Raw genomic sequence first — 15,279 nt, forward strand, 5'->3', positions numbered from 1 at the left:
ACAGCAGGCAGTGGGACACACCATGATTAGGGTTGTCAAGTCCCTCTTTGCCATCGGCGGGAGGTTTCTGGGGTGGAGCCTGAGGAGGGTGGGGTTTGGAGAGGGGAGGGACTTCAATGCCATAGAGTCCAATGGCCAAAGCGGCCATTTTCTGATCTCTATCGGCTGGAGATCCATTGTAATAGCAGGAGATCTTCTGCTGTTACCTGGAGGTTGGCAACCCTAACCATGATCCAGGAATAATTTGAAAAAATAATAAAGTATAGGAAACCAGGGAATGAGGAATCTCTATAAGGAAGGAAGGAATAGGTTCTTCCTGATTTGTTAAGCATCAACAGAAGACAAAGCTCCGACATACCTTGATTGAAACTGGGAATCCTTATGGGGACTTCCAGGCCCTTAGGACACAATAGTCTTTGTTGTTGTTTTTAGTCAGTAACAAAACTCACGACCGATTTAAGCGGAAGAGGAGCATTACCTTCACTTCAGCACTGCCTACATTTTCCTTCTTCCCCTATCCTACGTAACCTCGCTTGATTTTGCTTAAGCCAAGACCTGTTGCTGTAAAGTTAAGCAGCTTTCCCTCAAATTTGCACAAGCCCCCTGGGGATCTGACTGGCAGGTACCATTAAGCGCTGCGTATTTCGTTGAAGTAGGTGACCCTTTTGTTACAGCAGCGTCCCAGGATCCCATACGCACAAAAAGCAAGTGGGCCCTGGAGAGACGCGGAGTTGATTCCATTCGCCTCGTGGCTGTCTCTCGACATGCTGGCTCCCTCAGGAAGCGCTTCTGCTTCAGACCTCCACTCAGGCTTTATTTGTTCATGTTTACAGCACTGAGGGCAGCAAATAAACAAAGAAAGGTTGGACTCACTTTGTCTCGGCTGAACCTTAGTCAAACATTCGAGAACAGAAGTGTTGTACGCCCTTCTATTTATTTGTGGTTCTTTTAAGTAATGTCCAGAGACCTACATTTCATGGTTGTTTGAAAGTTTATATAACAGTGGGAAGCTGTTAAACAGCAGTTTACCTTCACTTGGAAAAAACACACACCATGTAAAAGGTTTAAAATTAACACTTATTCTGCCTTATTTTTTCAGGTACTACTTAACATTTCACAGGGTTTTTAAAAAAAAAAAACTCTTACAGATATTACATTTCATTCGGTTTGTATAGCGAACTAACACTTCAGTAGATTTAATGATGTTCTTAGCTGATTAATTTCAAAGAAAAGAAAGAAAGAAAGAAAGAAAGAAAGAAAGAAAGAAAGAAAGAAAGAAAGAAAGAAAGAAAGAAAGAAAGATTTAAGTATATAGTCAAGAAATACGGTACAGCAAGACAATCTTTCACATATTAATTCATCTCGTAGCATTCAAAATATAGTATACATTTCTGCCCCTACTTATATACATTTGCAAAACACTTTGCCATAATTTAAAAATATTATGCCTCACATGAATAATTCATTCTAGTCAGCTTTGTTATAGAAAGTGTTTTCAATTATAGGCCCAAAAAACCTTTGAAATCTTTGCTATTTATTTGTGAGTGGGTATTTTAAAAGTGGATACTCTCCAGTGTTCGCATATATTTCATATTTTATTTTATTTTTCTCCCATGTGTACAACTAACAAAGACAGGCGTGTTTTTAAAAAGCAGCTGGCCCAATAAAAGATAGCATTTCACTTATCCTGTAGCTTCCTAACTCTCACATTTTATAAGGTTTTATTTAAACTCTCATACCGTTCAAATTAATTGCTGCTTGCTGCTTGCTTTTATAACCGCATGAATACTTTTCTTTGCTATTGGCAATCCCAAATGGAATGTATCCCTTCCGATTAAGGCTTCATAGTAACCTATTAAAAGCCCACTATCTCTTTCTATCAGACTTTTTGAAGCTCTAGTTTACCGGGTCAATTTTTATGCTGTAATGTAATGGTTTAATAAGGAGATTTGGCTCAACATTTCTGACATGCTTCTAGCTAATAAAGAAATATTGTGATACTTAGACAAAGTGACTTTTTCCATATATGAGTCCCCAAATCAGGCTGCTGACGATTCTTATCAAACAGGAAATGCTTCTTAAGTATAGAAATAAGACTTTTGCAAATAAACATCCAAACTGATCTCTAAATTGCCTGGAACTCTGGAATAAGAAACAATTTATTTAAAAGCCTACCGTTAAAGAGCAATGCTGTTCAGATCTACTCAAAATCCCACCCTGATCTATTCAACAGTGTTTAATCCCAGAAAATTGTTCTCAGAATTGCAATCTTAGTCTGCTAGACAGAACCCATTAAAGTAGTGACAAATATTAGTGAGAAGACAAAAAGGACCGGACAGTTTACATTATGACTGTACCAGATTAGTCGATACATTAAAAGTAGCAGATTAACTGAGAGCGAAATTTCTTTCAAGTTGTAGAACAAATCAGAAGGGAGTAACTTTGTTAGTATCAAGCAATGATCTTTTTATCAGTTATTTGCATGGATGTTAAGTTACTACCATTATTCTTAATATCCTTAATAATACAGTATTTTATTTAGTTCAGCTTGCAAAACCAATGTCATTTATGTGACATGCTGAAATAATGCTTTCTCATTAAATTTTCACAAATATAATGAAAAAATACACTTCCCATTAGTGGAAATCTTCTATTTTCCCTCTCCTGTGAGCTTAAGTGGAAATTTCAAATGTAAATGATGGAGTAACATTGAAAAATAAAAAGGATGAACATTATGTTTTTCTGTCACAAAGTAACAGGCAAATCTGGTATTTTATTCATTCTGGAATTCCTAAAAAGATGATCCTTCATTTTAATTTTCACTTACCTTAAAAATATACCCTGCTGTTAAGCTATCCTTCTTCCAGTTTAATTAAATGCTCCCATTAGAATTTGATTGATGCACTAGATTTCTCACTAGGCAGGGTTGAAATGGGAGATAACTGTAGTTCAGTCCTTTTTGAATGCACAACCCTCAAATCTAGTAAATCAAACCACTGGCTGAAACCTGAAAAGAAATAATCTGAAGGTAACAGTTACTTGTTAATGTTGTGTTTGGGTGAGCAGTATCTCTATGAATGTTCTCAGTGAAGGATATTTTAATCAAACATTAAGAACAAGATCGAAAGTGGGGGTTTTTTTAGTAGGCGTATAACGCAAAAACAGATAACTGCTTCTGAGCCATTTCCTTTGGTTAGCACTATGCTAATAAAAAGAACAGCTAAACAATGTTAAACAAAGTTAAATGTTAAACAGAGGTGGCAAGTTTCATAAGTACAGACAAGATATTTCAGTCCTGGTCCCTATTTGCTGTGAGGGTGTTATGATTCTGCTTGTAAAATTATGGATGTCATGCCAAAAAAAAAAAAAAGTTTCCAGCCTGATTAGCTCATATAGAATATATTTGAAGTGTGAATCTGGACATTATAGAATTGTGATCAGTTTAAAAGACCCAGCTGACAAAATGGGCGCACTGACTTCAAGCGATTTTTCTTCCTCCTCTGAAGGACAAGAACTCCAAAAACATTCATTGCCTATCATGTCTTATCTAGAGAACTGTCCGATCAGTTAAAAAAGGAAAAGCCTGATAATTCAATTTACCATTTCCATTCCTGTGTTACTGCTAAACTGTTACAAATTTTGTAGGATTGCAGAGGCTTGGAGCTCCCCCTTCAGATCATTTGAAAACTCTGAAAACATTCATTGCATTTTATTATACCAAACAGTATCATGGTCACTTGAGGTCTAGATGGCAAAATCAACTGTGGTGCCAATGATATGCATTCACTGGAGCAAACATAACTTCTCTGTCAATTGAGTGTTTCTTCAGTCATTCAATTTACTAAGTCCCAACATCTCTCTGCTCTCATGTTGTGCAGTTAGAACACATACCAGGCGGATGGGAACTCCATGATGTGAACTCAAGAGAAACAGCTCATTGCATAATTTGTCAAGGAAGAAAACACACATTGCTACAGCATATTGCTCACGCTTAGGGTTGAGCATATCAATAAACCAGAACCAAAAATAAACCTGAAATTAGCCATTTTGGCAATATTCAGGCTTCAGGTTGACCAAACGCCAAAACCTGGGGATCTCCCTGAAGCCAAATAGTCGATTTCCGAAAAAGCCAAATAAATATTCAGCTTTTTCGGGTTCGGCTATTCACCTTTGCTCAGGTGCATGGCTCTGTGCTTTCTCCCATTTTTCTGTCTTTTTTTTTTTTTACTGGTTTTGTTAATTTGAGGTCATGTAATCGGAGCCAGCTTGGTCTAACCAACCATCCAACCACACAACCATCCATCCATCACCATTCAGAGGGTTAATTTGGATAAAGCATAAGGGTTGATTAAAAGACGGGGCTCACCAATCCCGTCCAGAGGGATACACCCTCCAACTAAAAAGAGCTAGCTTCGACTGCTGCTACCACCAGGCTTCCAAAAGAGACGTCATCACCCACACGGATGAGCAATCTTTTTCAGACAGCACCCATGGTCGAGACTTCAACTGGCTCTGATATCACCCCCCAAAAAAACTGCTCTGAAACTGAAGGTTGCCCTGAGTAGTGGTGTCACTATGGGCTCTGCTGCAGTTGCTATGCTCTCATAGAATCAAAGAGTTGGAAGGGACCAGCAGGGTCATCTAGTCCAAACCCCAGCACACTGCAGGAAATTCACAACTAGTGCTAGAATTAAACCAAGGACCCAGATTCTACCACTAGGGGGGAAGAGGTTGAAGAGGTGGGAGGAACCATTTCAATAGCTTCTAGGATCTCCTCATTCCAAACTTCCACCATGGCTTCAACAGAACGATCAGTTCAGATGTTAAAATCCCCCAGGACATGACTATCCCTTTTTATTCTGCTTAATCGACAAATCTGCAAGAATATGACCACCTTTTACGTAATCTTTTAAGTTTCTGCATATGATACATGGATCTATGTCGCTTTATGTAGCATGAACAAAATGATTTTGTCCTTCTGACTTACAGATTGCTAAAATATGTTTTATTAATTGGACTTGGCCGTTTATCCCTTTTAACGTTCTAAAACAGGCTGTCCGTTTAACTTACCTACTCTGCAGAAGTTGGCGATGTTTTCCAAGAAAGAAATTGCTTTTCTGGCCTGGCCTTGTTTATTTCACGTGTTGTTAAATGGCGCCTCCTACCTGTCTAGTGGGGAAAACCAAGTTAATTTTTTTTGCCACAATTTCTGACGTAATTGCAAATCCTTGAAGTCCACAAACTACCTTTCTTACCTTCAGTTTCCAGGAGATCTTGCCAATTTTTTTTGCTTAGGACTCTTGTATATACATACAAAAACTGGCCTTTTCCATAAAGGCTGTTATTCCGCCCCCCAACAGAGACCATTTCCCCATGTTCACAGATCATTATTTTCCAATCAAGAATTTTTGTGCTTTGAATTTTAAAAATGGAGCACTTTCCTTGAGAGCTTCTTCACTCAAAGTGGAAGAAGATCCATATGCACAAGGAAACAGATAAAAAAGCACCATGTTCTTATCCAAGCTCCTGCAAAGGTAGAGCGTGTATATGGTTAAGATTGAAGAGAAATTTTTTCTCATAACATAAATCTAAGTTTCATGACTTCATTTTTTTTATATGGTGGAGGAAGATATTATAAATTCTATATTTAATTTATCTCCTACCTGCAATCATTTTTCTTCTTGCTATTTCTGTATTGGCCTCTCCATTTTTTCAACTTCTACAGACCATACTTCAAATAGAAAAGTAATTTATTGGACTCAGTGTGAACATTTGCCAATTAATATAGGTTAAGCTGAATGAGGCTGGCCCAAGGTCACCTAACAACCTTCACAGCCAAGTGAGGATTTAAACATGGGTCTTCCAGATGCTAGGCTGATGCTCTAACCACTACACCACACTGGGTTTCAGTTTTGTCTACACAATTTCCCTTAGTGAAGGATAGTAACCACATAAATGATGAGTTTCCAAAGTGGTTTGGTGATGTGGCATCAGAGCCACAGTTACATGTAATAGTAAGTAAATACGAGAACCAGCATGGCATAGTGGTTAAGAGCAGTGGTTAGGAGCGGTGGACTCTAATCTGGAGAACCAGGTTTGATTCCCCACTCCTCCACATGAGCGGTGGACTCTAATCTGGTGAACAGGTTGGTTTCCCCACTCCTACACATGAAGCCAGCTGCGTGACCTTGGGCTAGTCACAGCTCTCTCCAAACCCTCTCAGCCGCACCTACCTCACAAGGTGTCTGTTGTGGGGAGGGAAAGGGAAGATGATTGTAAACTGGTTTGATTCTTCCTTTAGTGGCAGAGAAAGTTGGCATATAAAAACCAACTCTTCTTCTTAAATGTATAAAGGTCTGAGAGAGAATATATGAAGCTGCCTTATATCCAGTAAGACTACTGTTCCATGAAACTCATTGTCTACCCTCACTGGCAGTGGCTTTCCATGCAGAGAAAGTTCTTTCCCAAGAACTGCTACCTGAGACCCAGAACTGAGTTTGGCACACAAACACCTATGCACTAAGCCGCAGCTCCCCACCTTCCCCACTCCCATGAGAACACCAGACTGCGGTACCAGCATGAGATCTCACCAGGGTGAGCAAGCATCGGTAAAACCCAAAGTAGCATTTCTAACTAGTTGGTTTGGAATCCTTTATAGAAATGTCCCTTATGAACATGGGAAGAGAACATAAAGAAGGCCATGCTGGATCAGACCAAGGCCCATCAAGTCCAGCAGTCTGTTCACACAGTGACCAGCCAGGTGCCCACAAACAAGTCGACTGCTGCAGCATCCTGCCTGTGTTCCACAGCACCTAATATAATAGGCATGCTCCTCTGATACTAGAGAGAATAGGTATATATTATGACTAGTATTCATTTTGACTAGTAGCCATGGATACCCCTTTCCTCCATGAATATGTCCACTCCCCTTCCAAGTGGGCAGCCATCACTACATCCTTGGGCAGGGAGTTCCACAATTTAACTATGTGTTGTGGGAACAAATACTTCCTTTTATCTGTTTTGAACCTCTCAGCAGATGACCCCACATTCCAGTATTATGAGAAAGGGAGAAAAGCTTCTCCCTGTCCACTCTCTACAAACAATGCATAATTTTATAGACCTCTATCATGTCTCCCCTTAACCGCCTTCTTTCCAAGCTAAACAGCCCTAAGCGTTTTAACCACTCCTCATGCGGCAGTTGCTCTAGTCCCCTGATCATTTTGGTTGCTCTTTTCTGGACCTCCTCAAGCTCTGCAATATCCTTTTTTAGGTGCGGTGACCAGAACTGTACACAGTATTCCAAGTGTTAAACAGAGTTAAATGCTTTCTAGGGTAGAAAGGTCTTCATAAATCGAAGAGATCTAGTTACGCTTGATCAAAAACAAGTCCTTAATGACAGGTGCATGCAGTCTGCCCATCCCCCCCCCACTTTTTTGTATGTGTGTTTGTGTGTTTAACATTATAATGAGGCCGTACTCTAAACCAGTGCATTTCAGAGTACAACAAGATTTCACAGGTTCCTCCCTGCCTGTCCCTATGGAACAGTACAAAACATTGATCAGGGACTAGTGCTGTGGAAAAGTGAAGAAGCACAGGTGGGAGCATACTGTCTAGTTGGGCATAGTTGGGTGGCTTCTAATTGGACAGCAGTTGCCCTTAGCATGGGTGCCTACTTTGCTGTTGACAACTAAACAATGGATTGAATCCTACAGTGGCACAGAAGCACCCGCGGTAGCTGATCTTTCCCCACCTTTTCCTTCCCACAGTAGCCCTTTATGACACTCTGAAAGGCATTGCCGGTGTGTCTCAGGATTTCCATTGGTCAAAAACACCAAAAGGCACTTGAAGCTGCAGGGGTGGGTGGTGGAGCAAATTCAGAAGCCTTGGCAGAGGAATCACGATGGAGCGAGTTTTCCATTTCTGCCAAGGTGAGCCAGGCCCTCTTTCATCTCTGGTGGTGAAGGACACTGTATAGGTACCAACCTGCCCACAAGGGTTGCCAGCCTCCAGGTGGTGGCTGGAGATCTCCCACTATTACAACTGATCTCCAGGCAACAGAGATCAGTTCACCTGGAGAAAATGGCTGCTATGGAAGATGGATTGTATTACATTATACCACAATGAAGTCCCTCCCCTCCCCAAACCCAGCCCTCCTCAGGCTCCACCCCAAAATCTCCAGGTATTTCCAATTCCAGAGCTGGCAACTCTACTGCCTGCTGGGGGAGGGGAAACTATGCTCCTCCACTCCAGCTAGTCCTTACTTGACTCGTGGCCTCTCTACCAGGCAGCAGCTACATCCAGACAAGTAGGAAGGAATGCGGTGGGGTTAGGGTTGGGAAATATCTGGAGATTTTTTGGGCAGAGCCTGAGGAGGGCAGGGTTTGGGGAGGGGAGGGACTTCAATGCCATGGAGTCCAACTGCCAAAGCAGCCATTCTCTCCAGGTGAACTGATCTCTATCAGCTGGAGATCAGTTGTAACAGCAGGAGATCTCCAGCTAGTACCTGAAGGTTGGCAACCCTAGGTGGGGTGCTGAGGGCTAGGTAGAACACAATGTGAAGAAGGCTTGGGATTAAGGAAGGATAAGGGAAAAAAACAGCATGCATAGGACATCTGTTGGTGAGAACTGGGAAGGACTGGTGTGGGAGCAGGTAGCAGGGTAGGGGAACAGGAGAGACGGACAATAACGTTTCTTTCTCCTTCCGCTCAATCTCCTTCACTCCCCACCATTTTTTGTAGATCCCTGCTTATTTCACCACAAGTGAAATTTTAAGCAAACTTGGACGTTTCTGTCCATATGGAACATCAGAGAATTTGGAACAGAAGCCAAAAGAGTTTCAGTAAGATTAGTGATAGCTTCTCAGGAGTTCTGACCAGTGCTGACCAGCATGAAACAAAGTAGAAATTTCAACACAGTTCTGATTCTGACATCTTGCAAATACATTCACTCCCATTAGTGATATCTATCAATAATAGGCAAAGTTACAAAGGGAAATTATGTCCAGGAAGCCAAGGGGGCTTTAGGATTGTCTTAGAGAACTTTATGATAAAATTGTGTTTAAAACCAAGACATGTTTTTTAAAAGCAGTTGTTTTTTTAAAGGCTGCTTTTACTATTTATGCTGTTTTACTTCTGCTTCGAACTTTATTTATTTATTGTTTTATGGTGCTTTTATTACCTCTGTGTTTTTCAGACTGTGCTTTTTAGAGTTGCTAATGCTGTAAGCTGCCCTGAGTGCTACTTTGAGCAGACATTTCTTTAAATAATTAGATATGGCATAGGAGGGGAAAAGAGAAAGATGTTCAAGGAAGAAAAATCACCAAGACTACTGGATTTCAAGCAAGCTTTTCATTGGATCTTGGCTTTCATCATTTCGATATATAATTACCTTCACCATATTTCTCTGTAGAAACATTTTGACCCATTAAATATATTTCATGAAACAAAAATTTAGTCCTTTTCAATATAAGTTGAAGGTGTCTAGTTCTGGCTGATACAGGAAGCCTTAGAAAGGAACTGCATAATGGTAGCTGCTGATTGCTTAGAAAATGTTGCATTTCCTTACATTTCCCCATCGATAAATTGCATATATTAAGTAAAGGGAGAACAATGCTGAATTTGAACAACACTGTCCAATCAGCAACATGCTCCAGCTGCTGAGAGCTCTGTTTGGTGGACCATGCATTACAACTAGACATCAGCAACTGAAAAACCTTTAGCAAAATCAGGAGTAACCACAAAATCTTTTAAAAATATGTCATGTCTATTCCCTAGTGCTTGAATAATGAGATGAACTCCCTTGTTTTTTGATATTTCAGTTGGCAAACTTGTAGCACACGAACACAGCCTCAGAGTTTGGTAGAATATGGAGGTCAACTGTTTCCTTTTTGTTTTTGCTATCCAAGAAGAATGTGTATAAAGCCATAGAACTTGGATACTAAGCCGCAGGAACCCCACTGTTGTTCCACTGAAAATAAACACATGGAAAGCTCCTTGGAATCAATGGGCTGAACTGTGTTGGAGTGTAGTTGGTGGGGGGGGGGGGATCCAGCCCCTGTGCTCAGCAAGGGCCTTCCTCCAACCTAAGGAATCTTTGGCCATTTATGTTTGGTAATTAGCAGCACATTCCAGGCTGAAGTGCCCCGCATTTTTTTTTTTTGCGTTCTTTACCCTGAACTGTCACTGCGAAGCCAGCGCATACCTGCTTCGCATTTCTTAAGAGCCCCTTTAAAGCGACCTTTTTTATTTGCTCTTTCCCTGCCTCGAAGCATCCACTCAAGGAAGCATGAAGAATCACAGTTCCGGATTGGCTATGCAAACGAAGGAGAAAAGGAGTAGGTGAGTGAGGGGGTGGAATTTGTTTGACTTTCTCCTCTTGCATCAGGACCATGAATAGGCATGTTAAATGTCGGGTTTAAAAAAGGAGCTTTGAGCGAGCATCAAAATTGACCCTGCATAAATGGCTTTCCTCTAAGTTAAGCAGCAGATCCATTTAAGTTGGGAGAAAGCTTCTAGGTTTGCTGAGTGGAGTGGCTGGGAGCCACCCAGTGTATACATCTACACATTTTTGACAGTTACTCCTATTAATGCATTGGGGGGGGGAATAAATGTTGCTGCCTCCTTCTGTTATATGAATGGGAAAATCACGGTGGCTCTTCTAAGGATGGAAATGTGGCATACAAATTCTGTAAAGCAAAAGCAGCAGAATGCCTAGCTTCATCTACCACACCTCCCTAACGTTCTTATTCTTTGGCTATACCTTACTGGTGGAATTTATTAGCACTCAACATTCATGCCTATCCAACTCTGTCCCATCCGAAAAAGTACTTGAAACACATTGTTTCAGTTATGCATTCTGGTAAAGGTAGTCAGTCCCCTGTGCAACCACCGGGTCATTACTGACCCATGGGGTGATGTCACATCCCAACGTTTACTAGGCAGTCTAAGGTGGTGTATCAGTTAAGAGCAGTGGAGTCTGATCTGGAGAACCAGGTTCGATTCCCCACTCCTCCACATGAGCGGCGGAGGCTAATCTGGTGAAGTGGATTTCTCTTAGAGGTCTCTCAGCCCCACCTACAACACAGGGTGTCTGTTGTGGGGAGGGGAAGGGAAGGTGATTGTAAGCCGGTTTGAATCTCCCTTAAGTGGTAGAGGAAGTCGGCATATAAAACCCAACTCTTCTTCTTCTTCTTCTGTTTACAGGTTGGTTTGCCATTGCCTTCCCCAGTTGTGTACACTTTACCCCCAGCAAGCTGGGCACTCATTTCACTGACCTTGGAAGGATATAAAACTGAGTCAACCTTGAGCCAGCTACCTGGAACTGATTTCAGTCGGGATTGAACTCAGGTTGTGAGCAGAGCTTTGATTGCTGTACTTCAGTTTACCACCCTGCGCCACGGGGCTCCTGGATAATTCTGGTACTTTCTCATTATCTCTACTGAGTTTATTCCTGTTTTGATTTCCTTTTTACCATCTAATTTTTTAGGACTCTTTCCCCCTCTTCTTTTATATATTTATTTTAGATGGTATATTTGCAGGCAGGATCCTGTATCTGCCAATCAGAAATTTAAGTGTGCAATAGATCACAATGGTTTTATTGGTTTTGAAACTATAAAGCCTGTAGCGAGAGTTTTCTACCTTAAAGATTTTGAAGTTAGACCTTTTGTAGGCAGGTTGGTGCTTTGGGTCTTCCCCCCTCCCTTTAATCAAGTTGGTAATGAAAGGGAGCAGAATGAACAGCCGTCTCTATTTCATTCTCTGCTGACCAGTCCGCATGTTCCCTTGTATGCCTTTCTGGTCCAACTCTCATATCACCTGTTGGAAGAAAACAATCAGGCTGCCTCAGCACTGACAGGTCACTTCTTTGAAGCTGTTTGAATTGCAGCTTCTTACTCCCAGGGCCGCGCCGGCATCCATCCACCCAGTCGGCAGGCATCAGTAGCCGGCCTCCCCGTGCTCCAAAGCTTCAGATTAAATTGCTGTTGAGGCTCCATGACATAAATTAAGAACAGAAAAACCAGTTTTATGCTCATGGCTCTGAAGGAATCAGCAAACGAGTTCTGGTTTTTGGCAACGTAGGAAGACGGGGGGGGAAGGGGAGGGGGAGGTAGCAAAGCAAATCACACGTCCACCTTGTGTTTTATAACTACTCGACAGACTAAGACATCTTGTAGGCACATGCCTGATTATTATTATTAGTGGCTTGGCTCCCACCAATATGGCAGAGCCCCTCCAGCTCCAGCTGTCCCAAGGGGCTGCTTGAGAAGTAGCAAGAGATGTCAGCTAATGGAATTTTGACTGAGGCTAATAATACCTGGGTTTCAAGAGTTTGCTGCAGACTTGCCAAGGTGCAAATGAAGTCAGCTCTGGCAACATGATGGCTCGACGATTACCGTCTTTCGGGGCTCGGGAAGGCCGGGGACATTTTCATCTCCATTCCTCCGGCATTATCTGAAAGGCGGAGCAGCTGTCGGCTGGCGTGACGAGAGTTTTTGCAACGTGTCCATCTGGGAGATGGAACGTTTTTTTCTTGTCTCGTTCCAAGCAGGCACTGGGACGTATCCAGAGAACCTATAACTGACATGCCCCATTAGTCAAAGAACATCCCTCTAAAATTAGCAACAGCTTTTCATCCTCCTGGCCCTTATGGTTTGGGTCCATATGCACAACATACACACAAAATACCCCCACCCCGCCCCCTGCTTCTTGGCATCTAACCGCCTTTTCCGGCACTTTGGTTCCAGACTATCGTGAGCCCTGCAGGTGGCTTTCGTTGCTCCGCAGCTCATATTCTTGACAGTTACTACATTTGCACTAGATTATTCGATTCAAACATCCACCAAAACATTGCCAGCATTAGCCAATAAATAGAATAGCATTTAAAATTAATTTGGCGTCTTGAAAGGACATTGCATTGCTCCGTTTGTACTGCATCAGCCGGGCTTTTGAAAAGCCAGCTACTAGGCTGTTTGTTTATGCTTCTTCCCCTTTGAACTTTACTTGGCTTAGCTTGTCTGGGGGTGTTATTTGTACTTCCACAAAAAGAGACTGTCTAAGCTAAAGGAAAGACTGGGGAGTGGGGAGAGAGACCATAAATCCTGGGACAGCTGTCAACAAAAGCCAGATTACCCAGGAAACACAATTTAGTGTTGGCCAATTCCCTATAAAGGACAAGCTGCCCAAGATCAGAAACAAAAGCTGAAATGAGCGAAAGATTTGACACACATTTGCTTCCTAATCCTCATGCCCCAACACCCTGACTTTGGATGTTGCATAACTCGGAGGGAAATGTTTAATTTTTTAAGGAGATGCAGGAGCCGTACCCTCAGAGACCGAACTACTGGCAGATAACCCGCATGAAATTCATTGTGTTTGGGTGTTAATTATTGCCAGGGGCTAGCTGACCAGAACATATCTCACTTACCTTGAAACGGCTACATTGGCTGCCATTTTTTCTGAGTTTGGTTCAAGGTGCTGGGTATGACCTAAACCCCTTTCACCCCCTAGCATCCACATATCTAAAGGACTATCTCTTCCCATGTGTACCCATGCATCAGTTATGGTCCTCAAGTTGCCAGCTGCTAGCTGTCCTCTCCGTTAGGTAGAGTTGCCAGCTCTGGGTTGGGAAATACCTGGAGATATTTGGGGCAGAGCCTGAGGAGGGTTGGGGTTTGGGGAGGGGAGGGACCTCAATGCCACAGAGTCTAATTGCCAAAGCAGCCATTTTCTCCAGGTGAACTGATCAGCTGGAGATTAGTTTTAATAGCAGGAGATCTACAGCTAGTACCTGGAGATTGGCAACCCTACCGTTAGGGTAGCCTGCCTGGCATCAGCTAGAACCCATACCTTTTCTGTTGTAGCTCACAGGCTTACTGAGGAGATGGGTGGGCACTATATACATTTTTGTCTTTGTCTTATTGGGAAAACTCCTTTTTTTTTTTTTAAGAAATGGCGGTGGGCCAGAGCAACTTCCCAGTCCCACTGCTGTTTGAACAAGGGTTTAGTTATTAAGGTATATTGATTTTAATAATGGAAACTGGCCTTGGCTGTTTTCAATAATCATTCCCCTGAAGAAGAGCTCTTGCTTAAAACATTCAGGATTATGACATTTCAATGGACGTTGCCCAAAACCCTTTAAGATTCTCTCTCTTTCTTTTTCCATTGGCGCTATCTATCTGCGGGGGCCCAAAGACGCTAGGTTTATTTCAGAGCATACATAAAATTAATTTTAATGTAGTCATCTGAAAATATGCAAAATAAAATAGCTGCTTTGCTTGCTGGTGTGCAAACATTAAATACTAAATCCTATAATCTACACTGCAGAATCCTACAATTGTCAATGGGAGTTACTTGGAAAAAGCAATGGAAGGATTTTGTCTCAACAAAAAATATGCAACAAGCAAAACTGGAACAGAAATTAAGGGTTTGCTGTATACTTATTTTTTTCCAATAGGAATATTAATTCCAGTTCTCCCCCATACACAGAACCCATATTGTATGGCAAGTTAATGGTAATACCATGACAGGTGCCACTTTAAGGTGTACTGGTAACTATTTTGCCGCCACCGGTACTGTTAGGGTTGCCAACCTCCAGGTGGTGGATGGCGATCTCCTGCTATTACAACTGATCTCCAGGCAAAAGAGATCAATTCCCCTGGAGAAAATGGCCAGTTTGGCAATTGGGCACTATGGCATTGACGCCCCTCCCAAACCCTGCCTCCCTCAGGCTCCACCCCCAAAATCTCCAGGTATTTCCCAATCTGGAGCTGGCAACCCTAAGTACTGTACATAAGAAAGCCTTCTGGATCAGATCAATGGGCCATCTTCCATCCTGTTCCCCACAGCAGTCAAACCACTGCTCCAAAAGGTCTATACTGGCTGTCAGATACTGACTCTGAGGTTCCATTTAGTCACAACAGCTAGTAGCCAGGGACCTAAGCTAGTGGTCATCAGCACATCTTGTGGTGGCAAAATCAGTACATTAATCATGCGTTTTTTAATCTTCATGGACATGAAGCTAGTCTCTTTGATGTTCACAAGCCTACAGTAGATATTAAAGTAATGCATGTTTGGACAGGAGAAGGGAATTAATTCATAGTAACCTGATTCTTAGGGACAAGGATCATGTCCATATATATTTCTCGGTCCTTCTGAACACACACACTACACACTTATTTCTTTCAGATGTATTTTTATAGGAATCACTGGTGAAAAAATTGAAACATTTAGTAATGAAAGTTGGCTAGACCCTGCAAGTACGACGTCTACATAAAACATCCTG

Source organism: Euleptes europaea, chromosome 10 (genome assembly GCF_029931775.1).
Source record: "Euleptes europaea isolate rEulEur1 chromosome 10, rEulEur1.hap1, whole genome shotgun sequence".
NCBI lineage: Eukaryota > Metazoa > Chordata > Lepidosauria > Squamata > Sphaerodactylidae > Euleptes > Euleptes europaea.